Raw genomic sequence first — 19,713 nt, forward strand, 5'->3', positions numbered from 1 at the left:
TGCCCAGAAAGTGTACCATATTTAATTGTATCCTTCTAACTATAAATTTTCATTTCCTCTGTCTATTTTCAAATTATATTTATTTGAATATTTGAAAAAATAGTGTTTTAGAAACTTTATGGCAATGTATTCTTATAATCTCTTTTACAAATTTTTAAAACTAGTGATGCATTTCTGATTTTTAGCTCACACAAATTTCATTACTATTGACCCTGATAATTTCCTTTATTTCATACTGTATGGTGATAAAATATCCACCAATTTTAGGGGGGGGGGAAAGAAGAATTGGCATGATACATGGCTTTATCTATGAAATAGACTATTTCTGAGTGATTTGAATGTACTGGGGCCTTTATATGAATCTCATCTTGGAGTTACAAGCACTCACCCAAGACATGGAATAAAATAAATTCCTACACACTGATGGTGATGAAGAATTATTGTCAACAATAAACAACATATGAGATGTCTGTCAGATATACAATGAATGCTCTTTTAATGAAAGAAGGAAGAAACAAAGAAAGAGAAGGTAATGTTTTTATTAAAGCTTCCAGACTGAAATTTGAACAACCTATATTGAGTAAGATATGAGATTATGTAAGAAAATTCAGCCTATCAAAGCGTTTTGTTTCAAGGATATTTTGTTACTTTAATATGTGTATGAAATAGCTTCACTTAAAAGATGAAATAAGTACATTTGTAAGTGGAATGAAAGGAACATACAGTATAATAAAATGTGCATACCTCCTCATTTTATTTATCCTCTTTGCACCTACAGTCTATTTTTATTTTCATGCTGAAGAGTGCATGGGACCCTTTGAAGGAGGTTGCCATTATCTTCATTAACCTCCACATTAGTTTGGTCCCAGGTAAACAACAGGGAGGGGACACAGCCCCACCCATGAACAGAAAACTGGATTAAAGATTTACTGAGCATAGTGCTGCCCATCAGAACAAGACCCAGTTTCCCCCCCAGTTAGTCTCTCTCATCAGGAAGCTTCCATAAACATCTTACCTTTATTCACCAGAGGGCAGACAGAATGAAAACCACAGTCATAGAAAACAAATCAAACTGATCACATGGACCACAGCCTTGTCTAACTCAATGAAATTATGAGCTATGTCATGTAGGGCCACCCAAGATGGACAGGTCATGGTGGAGAGTTCTGACAAAATGTGGTCCACTGAAGAAGGGAATGGCAAACCACTTCAGTATTCCTGCCTTGAGAACCCAGTGAATAGTATGAAAAGGCAAAAAGATAGGACACTGAAAGTTGAGCTCCCCAGGTTGGTAGGTGCCCAATAAGCTACTGGAGATCAGTGGGGAAATAGAATGAAGAGATGGAGCAAAAGCAAAATCAACACCCAGTTGTGGATGTAACTGGTGATGGAAGTAAAGTCTGATGCTGTAAAGAACAACAATGCATAGGAATCTGGAATGTTAGGTCCATGAATCAAAGTAAATTGAAAAGTGGTCAAACAGGAGACAGCAACAATGAATGTTGATATTTTAGGGATCAGCAAATTAAAATGTACTGGAATGGGTGAATTTAACTCAGATGAGCTTTATATCTAGTACTGTGGGCAAGATCCCTTAGAAGAAGTGGAGTAGCCCTTATAGTCAGCAAACAGTCCAAAATGTAGTATTTGGATGTAATCTCAAAAATGACAGAATGATCTCTGTTCGTTTCAAGGCAAACCACTAAATATCACAGTAATCCAAGTCTATGCCCTGACCAGTAATGCTAAAGAAGCTGAAGTTGAACAGTTCTGTGAAGACCTATAAGACCTTGTAGAACTAACACCCAAAAAAGATGTCCTTTTCATTATAGGGAACTGGAATGCAAAAGTAGAAAGTCAAGAGATACCTGGAGTAACAGGCAAATTTGGCCTTGGAGTACAAAATGAAGCAGGGCAAAGGCTAACAAAATTTTGCCAAGAGAACACACTGGTCATAGCAAACATCCTCTTCCAACAACACAAGAGAAGACTCTACATATGGACATCACCAGATGGTCAATACAGAAATCAGCTTGATTATATTCTTTGCAGCCAAAGATGGAAAAGCTGTATACAATCAGCAAAAACAAGACAGGGGGCTGACTGTAACTCAGATCATGAACTCATTGCAAAATTCAGACTTAAATTGAAGAAAGTAGGGAAAACCACTAGACCATTCAGGTATGACCTAAATCAGATCCCCTATGACTATATAGTGGAAGTGACAAATATATTGAAGGGATTATATTTGATAGAGTGCCTGAAGAACTATGGACTGAGGTTCCTGACATTATACAGGAGGCAGTACGTAAGACCATTCCCAAGAAAAGGAAATGCAAAAAGGCAAAATGGTTGTCTGAGAAGGCCTTAGAAATATCTGTGAAAATAAGAGAAGCGAAAGGCAAAGGAGAAAAGGAAAGATATACCCATTTGAATGCAGAGTTCCAAAGAATAGCAAGGAAAAATAAGCCTTCCTCAGTGATCAATGCAAAGCTGCTACTGCTGCTAAGTCACTTCAGTCGCGTCCGACTCTGCGACCCCATAGACGGCAGCCCACCAGGCTTCTGTCCCTGGGATTCTCCAGGCAAGAACACTGGAGTGGGATGCCACTTCCTTCTCCAGTGCATGTAAGTGAAAAGTGAAAGTGAAATCGCTTAATTGTGTCCGACTCCTCGAGACCCCATGGACTGTAGCCCACCAGGCTCCTCCGTCTGTGGGATTTCCCAGTCAAGAGTGCTGGAGTGGGGTGCCATTGCCTTCTCCCAATGCAAAGAAATAGTGGAAAACAATAGAATGGGAAAGACTAGAGTTCTCGTCAAGAAAATTAGATACCAAGGGAATATTTCAAGAAAAAATGGGCACAATAAAGGACAGAAAGGCTATTTACCTAACAGAAGCAGAAAATATTTAGAAGAGGTGGCAAGAACACACAGAAGGATTATACAAAAAAGATCTTCACTACCCAGTTAACCCTGGTGGTGTGATCACTCGCCTAGAGCCAGACATCCTGGAATGCGAAGTTAAGTGGTCCATCACTGTGAACAAAGCTAGTGGAGGTGATGAAATTCCAGTTGAGCTATTTCAAATCCTAAAAGATGATGCTGTGAAAGTGCTGCTCTCAGTATGCCAGCAAATTTTGAAAACTCAGCAGAGACCACAGGACTGGAAAAGATCAGTTTTCCTGCCAATCCCAAAGAAAGGCAATGCCAAAGAATGCTCAAACTACTGCACAATTGCACTCATCTCACATGCTAGCAAAGTTATGCTCAAAATTCTCCAAGCCAGGCTTCAACAGTACGTGAACCATGCACTTCCAGATGTTCAAGCTGGATTTAGAAAAGGCAGAGGAATCAGAGATCAAATTGCCAACATCCATTGGATCATCAAAAAAGGAAGAGTTCCAAAAAGACATCTACTTCTGCTTTATTGACTATGCCAAAGTCTTTGACTGTGGGGATCACAACAAACTATGGAAAATTCTTCCAAGAGATGGGAATACCAGACCACCTGACTTGCCTCTTGAGAAATCTGTATGCAGGTTGGGAAGCAATAATAGTTAGAACTGGACATGGAACAACAGACTGATTCCATATAGGAAAAGGAGTACATCAAAGCTGTATATTGTCACCCTGCTTATTTAACTTATATGCAGAGTACATCTTGAGGAATGCTGGGCTGGATAAAGCACAAGCCAGAATCAAGATTGCCAGGAAAAATATCAATAACCTCAGATATGCAGATGGCAGCACCCTTATGGCAGAAAGCAAAGAACTGAGAAGCCTCTTGATGAAAGTAAAAGAGGAGAGTGAAAAAGTTGGCTTAAAACTCAACATTCAGAAAACTAAGATAATGGTATCCAATCCCATCTCTTCATGGCAAGTAGATGGGGAAACAGTGGAAACAGTGAGACTTTTATTTTGGGGGGCTCCAAAAGTCACTGCAGATGGTGACTGCAGCCATGAAATTAATAGACACTTGTTCCTTGGAAGAAAAGTTATGTCAACCTCGACAGCATATTAAAAAGCAGACATTACTTTACCAACAAAGTTCTGTCTAGTCAAAGCTATGGTTTTTCCAGTAGTCATGTATGGATGTGAGTTGGACTATAAAGAATGCTGAGTGCCAAAGAATTGATCCTTTGAAACTGTGATGTTGGAGAAGTCTTGAGAGTCCCTTGGACTGCAAGAAGATCCAACCAGTCCATCCTAAAAGAAATCAGTCCTGAATATTCTTTGAAAGTACTGATGCTGAAGCTTCAATTCTTTGGCCACCTAATGCGAAGAACTGACTCATTCTAAAAGATCCTCATGCTGGGAAAGATTGAAGGCGGGAGGAGAAGGGGACGATAGAGGATGAGATGTTTGGATGGCTTCACCGAATCAATGGACATAAGTTTGAGTAAACTCCAGGAGTTGGTGATGTGGTGCTGCAGTCCATGGGATCACAAAGAGTCGGACACAACTGAGTGACTGAACTGAACTGATCTGAACTGAAGTGAAACTGCCTTCAGAGAATCCATTGCTTGATCCATTGCATTCCTTCGTAGTCATTTTCTTCATTACTGCTCTTAACATTATTGAATTCAAATTATAGTTCATTCAAATAGAGGTTAAATTTCTGTTTTCTTTTTTTTAAATTTTGCCTTCTGGGCAGTTTAGATTGGATGATAGAAGTAGGTTAGTGTTGGTGGAACTTCAGCTGAATGATCAACTTGAGAAAATGAAAGAATTGAATAAAAAAACTGTAGATAGGCAGGAAGTAAGAGGTTTATAAATTTAAGTAGCTTTAATATTAATTTAGCACTTAGAAACAGAGATTGTGCCTTGGGTGAAAATATGATAGTGATAGAAAAGTTTTTATGGCAAAATGTGAATATGTAGAGGATTCTCCTTTTTAACAAATACATTATATTAGGGTACAAGACAAGAGAAATGATATAAGATTAAGATTATGAATTTGTCAAGGGGGGGATTTGGGGATAGAATCCTTTGACAAATGGTTGAGAAAACATGAAACTTCCAAGTCGTCCAGGTTTTCAGGTTATCAGACTCCTTATATAGTTGTGGCTGTGTATCCCTCAAATGGCTACAACTCCCAGCCTCCTAAATCTGGTTTACATAGTAAAATACTTTCCCTAAGGTTGGAGTTCTGGTTCTCTAGAGTGCCTGCATCATGGTTCTATTTCTTCTTGGTTTGAAGGTAATGAACCAAGCATCTCCAGCAGCTAGAGATCATTTTTATCCATGTTAAGCTTGTCCACTCACTAATTAAAGCCCTGTTTACACACTTAGCATTCTGTTAATTTTTGCTGCAGATGAGACTCATTTTTGCTGAAAATGAGTCACTGAAAATAAGAGAGAAGAAATAAGAAAATTAAATAAGCCAGGGATTTTCTCTGAAGATTGTAAATGTTGATCTGCTATTAAAGTTGGTTGTTGTTGTTCAGTTGCTAGGTCCTGTCAGGCTCTTTGTTACCCCCATGGACTATAGGATGCCAAGATCCTCTGTCTTCTGCAATCTCATGAAGTTTGATCGAACTCTTGTCCATTGTGTTTATGATGCTATCCAACCATCTCATCCGCTGTCTCCCTCTTCTCCTTTTGCCTTCAATCTTTCCCAACATCAGGGTCTTTTCCAATAAGTCAGCTCCTCGCATCAAGTGACCCAAGTGTTTTAGCTTCAGCTTCAGCATCAGTCCTTCTAATACATATTCAAAGTTGATTTCTTTTAGGATTGACTAGTTTGATCTGCTGGCCAGCCAAGGGACTCTCAAAGAGTTTTCTGCAGCACCACAATTTGAAAGTATCAATTCTTTGACACTCAGCCTTTTTATGATCCAACTGTCACATCCATACATGACTACTGGAAAACCATAGCTTTGACTATACAGACCTTTGTTAGCAAAGTGTTGTCTTTGCTTTTTATATGCTATCTAGGTTTGTCATAGCTATCCTGCCACGGAGCAAGTGTTTTCTAATTTTGTGGCTGCAGTCACCACTGCAGTGATTTTGAAGCCCAAGAAAATAAAATCTCTCACTGCTTCCACTTTTTCCCCTTGTATTTGCCATGAAGTGATGGTACAGCATGCCATGATCTCAGTTGTTTGAATGTTTAGTTTCAAGCTAGCTTTTTTCACACTTCTCTTTCACCTTCATCAAGAGGCTCTTTAGTTCCCTTTAACTTTATGGCCTTATGTCATATCATCTGCATATCTAAGGTTGTTGATATTTCTGCTGGCATTCTTGATTCCAGCTTGTGATTCATATAGCCCGGCATTTCCCATGATGTACCTTGCATATGACTTAAATACACACGTTGACAATATCCAGCCTTGCTGTACTCCTTTCCAAGTTTTAAACAAGTCTGTTGTTCCACGTCTAGTTCTAACTGCTGTTTCTTTATCTGCATACAGGTTTCTCGAGAGACATGTAAGATTGTCTGGTATTCCCATCTCTCTAAGATTTTCCAGTTTGCTGTGATCCACACACTCAAAGGTTTAAGCATAGTAATTCAACAAATGTTGGCAGTGTGATCTCTGGTTCCTCTGACTTTCCTAAACCCAGCTTGTATGCCTGAAAGTTCTCAGTTCACATACTGCGGATGCCTAGCTTAAAGGATTTTGAGCCTAACCTTGCTGGCCTGTGAAAAGAGGGCAATTGTATGGTAGTTTGAACATTCTTTGGCATTGCCCTTCTTTGGGCTTGGAATGAAAACTGATCTCTTTCATCCCTGTGGCCACTGCTGAGTTTTCCAAATTTGCTGACATATGACATAATGGCACTTTCACAACATCATCTTTTAGGATTTGAAATAGCTCAGTTGGAATTTCTTAACCTTCTCCTGTGTCTCCTGCATTGCAGGCAGATTCTTTACCACTGAGCTACTGGAAAAGCCTATTAAACTTAGTAACAATGTTAACAAAAATGATTATTGGTCAAAAGAAATTAGCATCCTTACTTTCTTATACAGGTAAAATGGAAAAGAGGGAATTACCGAAATAGGAAAGGATGAGCAAGACGATGAAAGGAAACAGAGAAATAAAGCACTTTGATACATTTTTCTAAGGCTTAGGCATCATACTACAATGACGGAGTTGAAGTCTGATCTATGTATTGTTCTTTATAATCTCAGTGTGTTTAAACCTGCTTTACTAATTCTAGTAGTAGCTTTTTTCTTTCTTATTTTCCTCTAAAGTAGTCTTATACTTGGTCAAGAACAAGTATAATGGTTTTTGAAGAAATTCTCTTGTATTAACTTTGTGGTTTATTTTTTGAACTCCCACTGAGCACATACCTCTGTAGAACTAATTAAAGTCAACTCTAGCCTACGTTTGAATTCAAGAGCTTGTTTTCATTCTATTACCTATGGTTGTAAAAGTTTTTGAATTTGGGGTCAGAATTTGTACTTTAATTTTATTGCCTGAAGTGCTTTTTTTCTTTCTCCAGTTTTTAATATGTTACTGTGTTAGTTATGGTATTTAGAATACTGTGTGGTTTTTCTGTCTTCCACAACCTATTAGAAATAGTAAACAGTATTTATGTTATTTTGGAGATGTGTTGTTCAGTTTGACTTATAGCAGCATATATATGCATGCTTATGATTTATATGGATTTAATAATTCTAATTAAATAATTGAAAATTATTAGAGTAAAATATCTCCAACTTATAAAGGTTATGTCATGTGAAAAGTGAGTTATATTCACTTGATAAGTTCATTTTTTAACTTTCAATGTCATCAAAATTATTTACTCCCAGTAATTTTTTCATAAAACGTAGGAAAAAAAAAGTAATTATACTCAAAAACTTTCAGCTTTTAGAATATAAGGATTGTTCTTTTTGTTACTTCAGGAGAAATTCAGAAGGTCATTTAATTCTGATTTGGACAGAGGTGTCACTTTCTCCTCCTGCCTCATAAATAATTATTTTCGCATGGGAAATTGATGTGATACTTGGTATCACCTCCATGCTTACTTTTACTTGCACAGTATCACATTTTAAATTAGAATCTATCTTTGGCTTTGTGGAATATCATTTATTTGAAAGAATGCTTAACCTGTGCTTCAGCAGGCAATAGGGAGAGTATCTTTTATTTCTGTTGTCTTCAGTAGGTAATGTACACCTGGTACTTAGTAGGTGTTCATTAGTTGAAATGGGCTTCCTTGGTGAGTCAGTGGTAAAGAATCCACCTGCCAGTGGAGGAGACACAGATTTGATCCCTGGGTCAGGAAGATCCCCTGGAAAAGAAAACGGCAACCCATTCCAGTATTCTTGCCTCGTGAATCCCATGGACAGAGGAGCCTAGCAGGCTTCAGTCCGTGGGTTCACAAAGGATTTGGACAGGACTTAGGGACTAAACAACAACAACAGCAATTGCAGTGATTGAAAAGAAAGAAAGTTTTCTATGCAATTAGCCATTGCTCTTCAGCAGGTACAAGGTTTTGATTAGGCAAGATGAAAAGGTTCTAGAGAGCTGCTGTACAGCCTTATGCCTACAGATGACTGTATTATATACTTAGAAATGGCTTGAGGCAAGATTTCATGCTAAATATTCTTCCTATGATAAAGAATAGAAACACATGAAATTTGATTTCAAAGTGTTTTTATTTATTTGTGTAAATATGGTTATGCATTTTTAAAGTTTCACCAGCCAGCTCTGACTTTCGCCCTGAACGAAGTCTAAGAGAGCAGAATCCTGCATGTAACTGACCTAACATTACTTCTTCCTTTAATGGCTGCTTATTCACCTTCCACCTAACCAATAGGGTTTGTCTACTCTTTGATTTAATTTTTATATTACCTATCTGACTGAATGTGCTACTAAAATATAGCTATTTTCAATTCAAAGCTAGAAACAGGTTTGTTAATGTGAAAAGTGACTAAAAATAATATTTTCCTAACTTTGAATTAGTATGTTTTGAATTGTGCCCATAATATCAGCAAAGTTAACATTCATTGTGATTTCAATTACTTTCAAGGCTAACTTTTTAATCTCAGTTCAACTCCTATGACTGTATCTCCTTAATGGTTTGGTTGGGATATGGTGGCACCCGAAGCACTATTTGCTTCACTTTCTTACATCCAGATGCTATTAACCAAGAAGTGGGTCAATCAAACCAGAATCAGTCTTGCAGAGACCCCATTCTGCTAAGATAATGTTTTCATGATTTATGCATTGTGGCCAAAAGATATTGAATATAAGTTTTGATAATTAAAATACCTCTTCTTTGCAATTCTGAAAGAACTCTTCTTATCTTGTGCTGTATAAAGATGACAGAAGAATAAGTTGAAAACCAAACTCATGTGATAAATCTCATGTAGATTACCTATAATTAGTATTTATGTGTATATGTTTATATTCTGGTTAGCTTTACATTATATGCAATCATCACTTAAGTATGGCTCCAGTATTACCTATACTAACTACAAATCTTACTTTATTAATATCTATGTTAAATCAATATTTTTCAAATTTTAAAACAGCATTTTATATTCAAACTCTTAAGATATATGTTCTCAAACTCTAAAATATATTTTCTCAATTAATATATGTTCTCAATATGTGTTCTCAATGTATGTTCTAAAATATATATTCTCAATTTAATATCGGTTAAATCAGTATTTTTAAAATTTTAAAAAAACATGTTATACTCAAACTCTAGTGCTCGCTTCAGCAGCACATATACTATACTCAAACTCTAAATATATGTTCTCAATTAATATTTGAAATTCCACAATAAAATGGATATTGTGTCAGATTAAGGCAATGGGACAGAACATTTCTATATTTCCATGTCTTATCTATTAAGAAAAATCACTGAATGAAATTTTGAACCAGACTACCTAAGGGTAGTATCTCTTAACCTGGTTTCGATGCCCTGTTAATTCTACCTAAAATTTCATTTCTACATTCCTTGGTGACACAGATGGTAAAGAATCCTACAATGTGGGAGACCCAGGTTTGATCCCTGGGTTGGGAAGATCCCCTGGAGGAGGGCATGGCAGCTCACTCCAGTATTCTTGCCTGGAGAATCCCCATGGACAGAGGAGCCTGGCAGGCTACAGTCCATGGGGTTGCAGAGAGTCAGACATGATTGAGCAACTAAGCACAGAACATACCTGTCCAGTTCCATGTTGATTGATCAATAGATTAATAGATCCATTTAACAATTATGTATCTAGTGCCTACTGTTTGTCAGTCAGTGGTTTAGGTTTATTGGGCTCAAAAGTGAATTAAACAGACAAAAACATTCCTTTTCTTGTGGAGTTCATAATAATCACAATTGGGATACTAATTGTAGCGAGTTCTCTATATTTCTTTTGGCTGTTTCATAGCGTTTAGCCTTTGCAGAACCAGCTTTAAAAAATCCTGTAACTATTTTCTTTCTTGATAATTACAACATCTGTACAAAATGACAAAGATATGATGTTCCTGTCATGGAAATGCCTGATGCAAAAGAAAAAAAACAAAAACAAAAACAAAACCTTTTGCACGACACATCCCAAACCCTTCATAAATTTTGATGGGAATGGAATAACTCATATAGAATATGGACTGCCTTCTAAATAAATTTAAAAAAATCATTCCCTATTTATCAGAAGTTTGTTATTGTTTCTCTTATTCTATTTGCATACATCCCCATTGCCCAACAACTAGAATTAAGCCTGTAAGTTTGTTGCTCTGCTGGGGTTTTGATTGTTAGTTATTTTCTTGTCACTGAAACGTTGGTTATGCTATCAACCTTTGTGACCAATGTTTATTTGTGTTCTCAGATTTGACTGTAGTTAGCTAGTTTATTTTGAGATAATAAAATAATCCTTAAATTTCACTATTCCCTAAGAAGACCTATGCTGAATTTTCAAAGATATAACTATATCTTATGAAAACAGTATGTAAAATGTTGGTGTAATTTTTACTTTTGAACATCAGTTAGACATTATGACCTATATGAAAATGTATTTTATTTATTTATTTCAGGTTTTAGTGTATTTTGCCAAATCATGACATTCAATAAACAAAACATTTTGTATTATGCTTAAGCTTTGCACAAGGTAATTTTTTTTTTCTTTTCTGTTTGGAAATGATTAAATGGTAGTATTTCTTTTAGGACATATCTTCATTTTTGTTAATTAAAAGATAGAGTAGAAACAAAGAGTTCCAAGTAACATGTTAAAAAAAACAAATCTCTTTTTTGAGTATCAGAGTGTTCCTAGGGAAAAAAAAGACAAGAAAATTAAACTACCTAGTAATTGTTCACTTTGTTTACTACAGTCCCTTACAAGAAAAGACTTCAAACTCTCTGGGAATGTTTGAATGATGCTCTTTCCTACAACAGCAATCCTTAAATAAATATGTAATCTAATTTAAAAGGCTAAAAGAAATAGAAAAGGGAGTATTTGTAAGTGTGAACATCTTTGACTATCTCAGCTTAAGCTGAATCCTGCCCCTGTGTGTGTATATATGCGCGTGCCATGTTGCTCCCACACTGAAATCATACATGCTTCTAATTATACTGCACACTTCATGGAAGCAGAGTTATGGCCGCATCTCAGAGCGTGGACACGGCCTGACGCACAGTCGGCAGCGAGTCCACATGTGCGAATGTCAGAGAATCCTGGTTTGCCTCTTTGACTCTGCTCTTGCCTTCTCCCATATCTTAGTTTTCCTTACTGGCTTAAGGTTTTTTTTTTTTTTTTTTAATTAAAAAAAATTTTTTTTAATTCAGCTTTCCCCCCCTAATCTAAGTGATCATTTGGTATATAATTAAGTGATCACTGTGATAATTATTCAATGACTTAAAAAAAATGTTTTTCTTGAGGTTTAAGTTACTAAAATAAGACATGCTTATTTAAATAAAACCTATATGCTGCAATCTTGATATGTTTTTTATTTTTAAAATTAGCTTCTTGCTTTATCTTTTTTATTTAAAATGGACTTTGGTTAAAGAAATACATGTGCTGAGTTTAAAAATCAAATAAAACAGAAAGTTTATTGTAGTGAAAAATAGAAGATGTCTGCCTTGCACCTTCCCACTGTCCAGTCCAGCTATACAGAAGGAACACATTTCTGGTATTTATAACCATAATTATAAATGATATGCTTATTGACATTACTTGATTTGTCTATTTTAAACATTAATTTTGGTTAATGAAAATGGAGAAATTAATGGGAGAGAATGGCATATCAATAAAAAAGTGAAATAAAAACTAAGCTGATATATGCTACAATAGAACTCTACATAAGTGTTTTGGGTCCATAAAAAACAGGTTGGCATTTTAGGTCTTCCAGACTCCATTTAAGAATAGCTGTTCTTTAGCTTCCACCAGCAGTAAACAAGAGAGCTCATCTTTCTGTATTCTTGACAACACTGAGTAGAATCCACTACTCAGATTTATGCTATTCTGATGATGTAAGTGGTATATCATTTTAATTTGCATCTTCCTGATAAGTGATTTTGAGCATTTTAGACTATTTGAGAGCTGTTCTGGCTTCCCCTTCTAATAAGTCAGTGCCATTTCAAGTTTTTACTTAGTTTTCTATTAATTTCTTCTGAGTATTCTAATATTGATTCTTTGTTGGTGTTAGGTCTTCTCTCAGTTTATCTATGATGTCAGATGAAGCAGAGCTGGACCCTATTATCCGCCCCCCCCCCCCCATATCTTCTGCCTGTTTTTTGTCTGTGGAAAACTTTCGTTAAAGAATAAGTTTAATCAGAAAAATGAGAACATGTGGAAACAAAGGAAAACAATCAAAGGAGACCAAATAACGTACTCGTTAAGTATAGTCAAGGACCTTTAATTCCTTCTACAGGGCTATAGATAACATTCTGAACCTTGTCCAATGAGCTATCTTATAGATACTAAAACACTAGGTGGAAGAAGTTAGCTGTATGATGACCAGACTGTTCCCATGACATGTGGTGCTAGTGGTTTAGTTGCTAAGTCATGTCTGACTCTGGCAATCCCATGGACTGCTGCCCACCAGGGTCCTCTATCCACAGGATTTCCCAGGCAAAATACTGGAATGGGTTGCCATTTTTTTCTCCAACTCACAGCATAAGTGACTACAGTTCCAAGAATTGATCACAAAGAAGTGGGAACAACTGGATCCTGGAATTGATAATTAACTGTATCTAAAACAATGAAGATGCCAGTAGTCAGACCGCTGATGACCAGTTTGAAGATGACTGTGAGATGACTGTGCTGTTTCTGCATCTAGTCTCCCTGCCACACTTCTGTCTGTAAAAGCTCTTGCCCCAGTGGTTGCCAGTGCAGGGGGAGCTGGCCTTTGGACAGACATCTGCCTCCCTCCCCAGTTGCCAACATATGAGATAAAGCAAATTTTCCTTTCCACCAGCCTGACCAATTAATTGGCTTTTGAGCAGCAAACAGCCAGACCTCACATACCTTTTGGCAACATTAGTCACTGAAAAATTCTCATTTTAACGTAGTAAAAGTCATTAATTTTATGTTTTGTTTCAGAATTGCCTTTTACTTCTAATTTTCAAAAAACTCTCCTGAGTGTTTTCTATTAGCGTTGAAAAGGTAACTTTCACATTTTAAAATTGTCTGTGTGCATGTGTGCTTAGTTGCTCGGTTTTGTCTGACTCTTTGCGGCCCCATGGACTGTAGCCCGGCAGGCCCAGGATTCTCCAGGCAAGATTAACTGGAGTGGGTAGCCATTACCTTCTCCAGGGGATCTTCCCAACCCAGGGATCAAATCCTGCATTGCAAGTGGACTCTTTACCGTCTGAGCCACCAGGCTCTTTAGTTAAATTTCAAATTTATATATGGTGTAAAATAAGGAGCTAAGTTTTTGCCATATTCTGAGACTGTTTTTCTTTCTCTGTACAATGAGTCAGCACCAACCTTTTCTTTTACTTTTGATATCATCTTTATCATATATAAAGTTATCATTGACCTGTGAATTTATTTCTGAACACTGTATCTCTGTGTCTGTCCCTGAATTTTTTGTGTATCCTAATATTTGATAGAGTGAAATTCTTCTGTTTGCCCTTCATTTTTTATCTTAACTTTGATAATAATAGACATTTTATAACTTATACTTTAAAATGGATTTTTAGATTTTATTTGAAAGTCTAGAATTTATCAGTTGTTTTAGGAAAAATTGATATCTGTGAATATGGTGAAGTAAAAAGTCAGTATGGAATTAGAAAACAATTTAGGCTGCTACATTTTCATAAGAATTTTTTTTTTTTTTTTGTGGCCTATAGCAGGCAAGAAATGATTGGAGAAGAAAGATTAACATAAGTAAAGTCAAGGGTGGAGTGCGCTCCTATGCAAAATTTTGTCATTGAGAGAAATATGGAGAACAGAAGCAACAGAGAAAGAATGCTAAGAATAGGAGTTTGAATTACCTATATTTTTGTAACTTTGAGTTATATAATACTTAAGATTAACTAAAACAGTGGTTTCAAGTTATGCTTTGCAGTATATATATAAGCTTCCTAGAATACCCCCAGGGTAACTGGTGAAAGAATAGTGGTGGTACTGAGTATTTGAGATCCTGATTCAGTCAGAATGTTTCATTTTTATCTGCTTAATTAATTGACCTCTCACCAAGGTTCCATTGGAAGAAAGGATTTTTCAGCCAAAAGTGTTTGGAAATTATTTAAATAAAATTACTGCATGCCTAAATGTTCAGTGAGCATGGTGTATGATGTCATTCATCATTTTCAGTGCCTGTGGAAACATTAATAATTGAACATGGTACTCTTTGCTGTTGCAGACGTAGCTTTAGTCTCCCTGCAGCTTTCTATGCGGTCCCTAGCAATCAGAGTTGCATGTTTCTTTCCCTTTCTCCCTTGCTTTTCACTTTTCTTTCTTCAGCTACTTGTAAAGCCTCCTCAGATAACCACTTTACCTTCTTGCTTTTCTTTTTCTTTAGGATAGTTTTGTTGGCAGCCTCCTGTACAACATTATGGACCTCCATCCATAGTTCTCCAGGCACAGTGTTGACTACATCTAATACCTTCAATCTATGTGTCACCTCCACTGCATATTCATAGGGGATTTGATTTAAATTGTACCTGGCTGGCCTAGTGGTTTTCCCTGCTTTCTTTAGTTAAGCTTGAAGTTTGCTATGAGAACCTGATGATCTGAGCCACAGTTAGCTCCAGGTCTTGTTTTTGTTGACTGTATACAGCTTCTCCATCTTCAATTACAAGAATGTAATCAATTTGATTTTGGTATTGACCATTTGGTGATGTCCATGTGTAAAGTCATCTCTTGTGTTGCTGAAAAAGGGTACTTGCTATGACCAGTACATTCTCCTTGCAGAATTCTGTTAGTCTTTGTGCTGCTTCATTTTGTTCTCCTAGGCCAAATGTGTCTGTTACTCCAGGTATCTCTTGACTTCCTGCTTTTGCATTCCAATCCCCAATGATGAATAGAACATCTTTTTTTGGTGTTCTAGAAAGTCTTCTAGGTCTTCGTAGAACTGATTAGCTTCTTCACTAACTGTGGTAGGGGCATAGACTTGAATTGCTCTAATATTGCATGGCATGCCTTGGAAATGAACCAAGATCATTCTGTAATTTTTGAGGTTGTACCCAAGTACTGCGTTTCAGACTCTTGTTAGTTATGAGAGCTACTCCATTTCATCTATGGGATTCTGGCCCACAGTAGGAGATATATTAGTCATCTGAATTAAATTTGCCCATTCCTGTCAATTTTAGTTCACTGATTCCTAAGATATCAATGTTTATTCTCACCATCTCTTGCTTGACCACTCACAACTTACCTTGAATCATGGATCTAACATCCCAGGTTCCTATGCAGTACTGTTCTTATCATCAGATTTTACTTTCGTCACCAGACACATCCACAACTGAGCATCATTTCTGCTTTGGCCCAGCTACTTCATTCTGTCTGGAGCTATTAGTAGTCCTTCTCCACTCTTCCCCAGTGGCATCTCAGACACCTTCTGACCTGGGAGAAGAAATGCTTACTATTAGTTTGTTGATTGTGGAAAGACCTACAAAACTCATTAAGTGTGTGTTGAAGAGGCAATTGAAATCAGTCATGTTTTCAGTTGGGACCCTTGAGACATAAATAATTTTGTTCTTATAAATTGCAAAATTTAATCATCAAAAGTTTAAACCTGGAAAATCAGGATAAGAATGGGAAGTAAATTCTGTGTTTCTTGCAAGTGTGCTCAGTGCTATTGCTGTGGTCCTTACTTTGTACCAAACAGTGGCTTTAAAGTTTTCCAAAATGTAGGAAAGCAATTTTACACACGTTTGAAGATTCCCAAAGCAGTGAATGCTTTATACTTACCTTTAGGTTTAGTATGTTTTATGGTGAAATCATTGAACTAATTGGGACATAAATGAAAAATTAATTTTCAAAGCAGTGACAATTGTTTGTCTCTATTAACAGGGCTGCTCTAATGTGATACTGGAATTGAATTTACCTAGGGCTCCATATCAAGGTTGACTTGCAAGTCTTCTTGAAGATCTGGGAGAAATAGGTAAGTGGCCTTTTGGTGATAAGTCTCTTTCATTCATTGTGCTTATTTTTGTTTTTCTAAAGCTTATTTTGTCCTTTAAGTTTTTGGGTAAGTATCTTTGCTCAAAGGTTTAAAAAAGGAAACAAACGATCAGTGAACCATAGAGACATATCATGCGTGGTAATAGGAGTTTTTACCACTGTTTCTTCTCTTGGGCTTTTTATTTCACTTCTTATTGTGCTCCTTCTTCCTTTTAAACCTGATCTCTTCTTCCTGATCTCACTTTGTCTTTTGAAAATTAACACAAATTTATGAAGAATGTGAATTTGATTTTGAAGTATTGAGAATAAATTATTAGATAAGAAAAGCACTTGAAGTATTTTCTGTCACCATTATGCTGGCCTATTTATACTGACGTTTTCAATACTATTTTATTAAGATCCAGTTGATACTTAGGAGAATCTAGAAATGTCAGAAACTAAGAAGAATAGCATACTACTAATGATTTTTTCTTGAAAGTTTGATTTTTTTAAATAAACTTCTTGAGATCTAGCAAGTCAGATATTTAGAAATCATTTATTTTTTTTAATATTATACTTCTTTCAATATAATGGTAGTTTTCCTTGATATTTACAGTGCCAGTTTAGAGAACTTGAACTCCATTGTTTGTTATGAAATAAGGACCACAGAGATAGTTATGAATTGCAGTTCCAAGAGATGCAGATTTTATCTCCTACTCTTAACTGTATAATGTCTCTGTGAAGTTAGTTTTCAGTGTGATTTCTTGATTATGGTATCAGACAAGCAGTTATGTTATAGGGGGCCAAAGTTTTAATAATATAGTTACAAAAAGAAAAATTAAAAAAAAAAATTCTAGATGAGTTGTTTACATCATTTCCCTCTCTAGTCTTTACCCCCAAAGAAAGGGGAACCCTGATGCCCTGACTTCTTAAAATTACTATTTTTTCTTGCCCATGCCACATCAGAATTCTTTGTCAAGTGGGTTCACCAGAAATGTAGGATGGGTCTCAGGATCCTCGCTGTGATGCCTGAATTGCTGTAGCCATTTCTAAAACTTTATCTAGATAGATGCTCTGTATCTTCCCTGAGAGAATTTTGTCAATGTACTTGAATCATGTAGTCAGTTATTTCTCAGGTACTGTTTTGCCTATGGAATTTTTCTTGTTTTGTACCAACTTTATAATTCTGTCAGACATACAAGCAAAATCATTTCAGTTCAGTTGCTCAGTCCTGACTCTTTGCAGCCCCATGGAGTGCAGCATGCCAGGCTTCCCTGTTAATCACCAACTCCCAGAGCTTGCTCAAACTCATGTCCATCAAGTCAGTGATGCCATCCAACCAATTCATCCTCTGTCATCCCATGGAAGTCCCACAAACAAGAAAAATGATTCCACATGTATTTAGCATTTAAAATTTTGGAAACATTTTGATAACTTTTTACTTCATTTTACTTTTTCATTGAACTCATTAATTTTACTGTTGCATTTTTTATGATGTAAGTAAGGTGGCCATTGTTATTCATTATTTAGTAAGTGGAGAAACTGAAAGTTTGGCAAAGAATTTCAAGGACTTGGAAAAAATGGTGTAGCTTATTGTGATATTATAGCTAATAATAAATAATTATGTGTTATTAGAACTCAGATCTGCTTACACACAATCTTTTTTTCTTCTGTTATTTATTCTTACTATGGATAATGGTTATGTTGATATATCCTGTCATTGTGAGACCTTTAATATTAAATTCTCATTTGTGGAGTAGTAATAGGACATTTGTTTTAATAATAGCAGGGAAATTTTAGATTTATAAGTAGGAGCTACCTGAGAGTGAACATCATGGAACCCTGAAAGAAATGACCTTTAGAAAATAGAGTCTTTTTCCCAGAAGGGTACATAGTTGTGTATGTATTAAAATGCACAGCTATTTTCAAGAAATACTCATTTTCTTCTTTCCTTTCCACTCTTCTGTTCCTTTCCCTCCAGAAATCCCTTAAGTGAATATTTGTTTTCAAACGATTATCCCCATTTTACCTCTCATAGAGGTTTACAGAACCTGTCCTAGATTATACTAAATAGGAACTAAAGTATTCCATCCAGCTTCCAACTGAGATTGTGTATATGGGTAAATGGTTACTTAAAGTGTGTACATTTGTGTGTGTATTTTACTTCATAATATTTACAGTTATTTTCAGAGTTTCTATTGTAAGAGTATTAAATTCAAATAAAAGATCAGTTATTTCAGTGGAGTAGAAAAAACTTCATTCACATACATATTGCTATAAGTTTCATAAATTGTAAAAATTAGGCATCATACCTGACAAAATATTTGCTCTAATTTTCAAATTATTAAAAAGTAAGTGAACTATGCAGGAAGATGATTTGGCTAAGGAGGGGCTGGACAAGTGGTTCAAATATGTGGTGTGCACACATTTTTTGGTAAAATGAAACAGACTGAATAAAACTGTAAATACAGAGGCTGTAGCATATAGCTGTTGAGAATGTAAGCTTGGAAATCAGATTGCTTAGATTTGAATTATGGTTCAAAAACAAACCTACCATATGTGAAACCTTAGATAGGTCATTTAAACTCTCTAACTCTTAATTTCTGAATCTGAAAAATGGAGATAATAGTACCTATTTCTTAGAGTTGATTTGAGGACTAAATGTATAAATACATATGAAGAGAATAGTAGGCTTTTTTTTTTGTAAGTTAGTTTTGTTTTGCTCCCTATCACGTGGGTCTCAAAGTTTGACTGTATTTTCCAGGCCACCTGATCAGTGTCCTGACTAGCTTTCTAACTTTGGCCCATGAAATGGTAAAAAGGAGTTAATTTGTAAATGTGCATTCTGTGATTTGGTTAGCATGTGTATGAATTTTTGATAGCTGTATACTAATATTTTAAAGCTTAAAATGGCATACATTTATTATGTTAACAATTTCCATAGGTCAGGAGTCCAGGCATGGCTTAGCTCAGTATCTTACAAGGCTACAATCAAAATATTGGCTAGACTGCATTTTCCTTTGGAGTTCAGGGTCTTCCAAACTCACTGGGCTTTGGCCAAATCCATTTCATTGCTTTTATAGGACTGAGATCCACAGGTCCTAGAGGTTATCCACAGTTCTCATCGATGTGGCCCTCTCCATATACAGTTCACATAATAGTAGCTTGCATCTTTAAAATTAGTAGGAGAGTTTCTACTAATTGTTAGAAAAATAGAGTTACATA

At 36.1% G+C, this 19,713-nt stretch overlaps 1 protein-coding gene across 1 annotated transcript in view; it reads left to right on the forward strand.

Moving 5' to 3' along the window:
* The window catches only part of FOXP2 (forkhead box P2), a 579,712-nt gene that overhangs the window by 141,884 nt on the left and 418,115 nt on the right, over nt 1-19,713 (forward strand). The window contains exon 3 of the mRNA XM_070468584.1: nt 16,399-16,489. The gene's annotated coding sequence lies outside the window, so the exon portion shown is untranslated. The remainder of the gene's footprint in view (nt 1-16,398; nt 16,490-19,713) is intronic.

The sequence above is a fragment of the Odocoileus virginianus genome, chromosome 1 (genome assembly GCF_023699985.2).
Source record: "Odocoileus virginianus isolate 20LAN1187 ecotype Illinois chromosome 1, Ovbor_1.2, whole genome shotgun sequence".
In the NCBI taxonomy this organism is placed as follows: domain Eukaryota; kingdom Metazoa; phylum Chordata; class Mammalia; order Artiodactyla; family Cervidae; genus Odocoileus; species Odocoileus virginianus.